We start from the raw sequence: 2,500 nt of genomic DNA on the forward strand, positions 1-2,500 counted from the left end.
GTCAGACAGAAAGAATTATAAGCCCTGGGACAGGACAGAGAAGGTGAGAAGGTTCAAATAAGGGTTTAAAGCTTTGATGATGAGCAAGAAACACATGGCAAAAAGCTCTCCCCGGACTGTGAGAAAAAATTAAAAGCCTACAACACCTGGTATTCCCAGGCGGTCTCCCATCCAGGTACTAACCAGGCCCAACCCTGCTTAGCTTCCGAGATCAGACGAGATCGGGCGCTTTCAGGGTGGTATGGCCACAGGTGTGAAAGTTTTTTATTTTACTTCTCTTATTCTGTTGCTGCTGCTGCTGCTGCTTGTCGTCAGACAGAAAGAATTATAAGCCCTGGGACAGGACAGAGAAGGTGAGAAGGTTCAAATAAGGGTTTAAAGCTTTGATGATGAGCAAGAAACACATGGCAAAAAGCTCTCCCCGGACTGTCAGACAAGAAAAAGCCTACAACACCTGGTATTCCCAGGCAGTCTCCCATCCAGGTACTAACCAGGCCCAACCCTGCTTAGCTTCCGAGATCAGACGAGATCGGTCGCTTTCAGGGTGGTATGGCCGCAGGTGTGAATTTTTTTATTTTACTTCTCTTATTCTGCTGCTGCTGCTGCTGCTGCTGCTGCTGCTGCTGCTGCTGCTGCTGCTGCTGCTGCTGCTTGTCGTCAGACAGAAAGAATTATAAGCCCTGGGACAGGACAGAGAAGGTGAGAAGGTTCAAATAAGGGTTTAAAGCTTTGATGATGAGCAAGAAACACATGGCAAAAAGCTCTCCCCGGACTGTCAGACAAGAAAAAGCCTACAACACCTGGTATTCCCAGGCAGTCTCCCATCCAGGTACTAACCAGGCCCAACCCTGCTTAGCTTCCGAGATCAGACGCTTTCAGGGTGGTATGGCCGCAGGTGTGAAAGTTTTTTATTTTACTTCTCTTATTCTGTTGCTGTTGCTGTTGCTGCTGCTGCTGCTGCTGCTGCTGCTGCTGCTGCTGCTGCTGCTGCTGCTGCTGCTTGTCGTCAGACAGAAAGAATTATAAGCCCTAGGACAGGACAGAGAAGGTGAGAAGGTTCAAATAAGGGTTTAAAGCTTTGATGATGAGCAAGAAACACATGGCAAAAAGCTCTCCCCGGACTGTGAGAAAAAATTAAAAGCCTACAACACCTAGTATTCCCAGGCGGTCTCCAATCCAGGTACTAACCAGGCCCAACCCTGCTTAGCTTCCGAGATCAGACGAGATCGGGCGCTTTCAGGGTGGTATGGCCGCAGGTGTGAAAGTTTTTTATTTTACTTCTCTTATTCTGTTGCTGCTGCTGCTGCTGCTGCTGCTGCTGCTGCTGCTGCTGCTGCTGCTGCTGCTGCTGCTGCTGCTGCTGCTTGTCGTCAGACAAAAAGAATTATAAGCCCTGGGACAGGACAGAGAAGGTGAGAAGGTTCAAATAAGGGTTTAAAGCTTTGATGATGAGCAAGAAACACATGGCAAAAAGCTCTCCCCGGACTGTGAGAAAAAATTAAAAGCCTACAACACCTGGTATTCCCAGGCGGTCTCCCATCCAGGTACTAACCAGGCCCAACCCTGCTTAGCTTCCGAGATCAGGCGCTTTCAGGGTGGTATGGCCGCAGGTGTGAAAGTTTTTTATTTTACTTCTCTTATTCTGCTGCTGCTGCTGCTGCTGCTGCTGCTGCTGCTGCTGCTGCTGCTGCTGCTGCTGCTGCTGCTGCTGCTGCTGCTGCTGCTGCTGCTGCTGCTGCTGCTGCTGCTGCTGCTGCTGCTGCTGCTGCTGCTGCTGCTGCTGCTGCTTGTCGTCAGACAGAAAGAATTATAAGCCCTGGGACAGGACAGAGAAGGTGAGAAGGTTCAAATAAGGGTTTAAAGCTTTGATGATGAGCAAGAAACACATGGCAAAAAGCTCTCCCCGGACTGTGAGAAAAAATTAAAAGCCTACAACACCTGGTATTCCCAGGCGGTCTCCCATCCAGGTACTAACCAGGCCCAACCCTGCTTAGCTTCCGAGATCAGACGAGATCGGGCGCTTTCAGGGTGGTATGGCCGCAGGTGTGAAAGTTTTTTATTTTACTTCTCTTATTCTGTTGCTGCTGCTGCTGCTGCTGCTGCTGCTGCTGCTGCTGCTGCTGCTGCTGCTGCTGCTGCTGCTGCTGCTGCTGCTGCTGCTTGTCGTCAGACAAAAAGAATTATAAGCCCTGGGACAGGACAGAGAAGGTGAGAAGGTTCAAATAAGGGTTTAAAGCTTTGATGATGAGCAAGAAACACATGGCAAAAAGCTCTCCCCGGACTGTGAGAAAAAATTAAAAGCCTACAACACCTGGTATTCCCAGGCGGTCTCCCATCCAGGTACTAACCAGGCCCAACCCTGCTTAGCTTCCGAGATCAGACGAGATCGGGCGCTTTCAGGGTGGTATGGCCGCAGGTGTTAAAGTTTTTTATTTTACTTCTCTTATTCTGTTGCTGTTGCTGCTGCGGCTGCTGCTGCGGCTGCTGCTGCTGCGGCTGC

General features: G+C 50.0%; 5 non-coding genes and 2 pseudogenes across 5 annotated transcripts; all 7 read right to left on the reverse strand.

Annotated features, from left to right (window-relative positions):
* Nucleotides 1-134: 134 nt before the first annotated feature.
* Nucleotides 135-253, reverse strand: LOC128476934 (5S ribosomal RNA). The gene has a single exon (XR_008347925.1). It is a non-coding gene; the product is annotated as a 5S ribosomal RNA (ribosomal RNA).
* Nucleotides 254-442: 189 nt separating this feature from the next.
* On the reverse strand, nt 443-561 carry LOC128478829 (5S ribosomal RNA). The gene has a single exon (XR_008349729.1). It is a non-coding gene; the product is annotated as a 5S ribosomal RNA (ribosomal RNA).
* Nucleotides 562-788: 227 nt separating this feature from the next.
* On the reverse strand, nt 789-897 carry LOC128480567 (uncharacterized; annotated as a pseudogene).
* A 242-nt stretch (nt 898-1,139) lies between these two features.
* On the reverse strand, nt 1,140-1,258 carry LOC128479091 (5S ribosomal RNA). Its single transcript, XR_008349981.1, has one exon. It is a non-coding gene; the product is annotated as a 5S ribosomal RNA (ribosomal RNA).
* Nucleotides 1,259-1,503: 245 nt separating this feature from the next.
* On the reverse strand, nt 1,504-1,612 carry LOC128479965 (uncharacterized; annotated as a pseudogene).
* Nucleotides 1,613-1,926: 314 nt separating this feature from the next.
* Nucleotides 1,927-2,045, reverse strand: LOC128476274 (5S ribosomal RNA). The gene has a single exon (XR_008347291.1). It is a non-coding gene; the product is annotated as a 5S ribosomal RNA (ribosomal RNA).
* A 254-nt stretch (nt 2,046-2,299) lies between these two features.
* LOC128476275 (5S ribosomal RNA) lies at nt 2,300-2,418 on the reverse strand. Its single transcript, XR_008347292.1, has one exon. It is a non-coding gene; the product is annotated as a 5S ribosomal RNA (ribosomal RNA).
* Between the last annotated feature and the right edge of the window lie 82 nt (nt 2,419-2,500).

Source organism: Spea bombifrons, chromosome 2 (assembly GCF_027358695.1).
Source record: "Spea bombifrons isolate aSpeBom1 chromosome 2, aSpeBom1.2.pri, whole genome shotgun sequence".
In the NCBI taxonomy this organism is placed as follows: Eukaryota; Metazoa; Chordata; class Amphibia; order Anura; family Pelobatidae; genus Spea; species Spea bombifrons.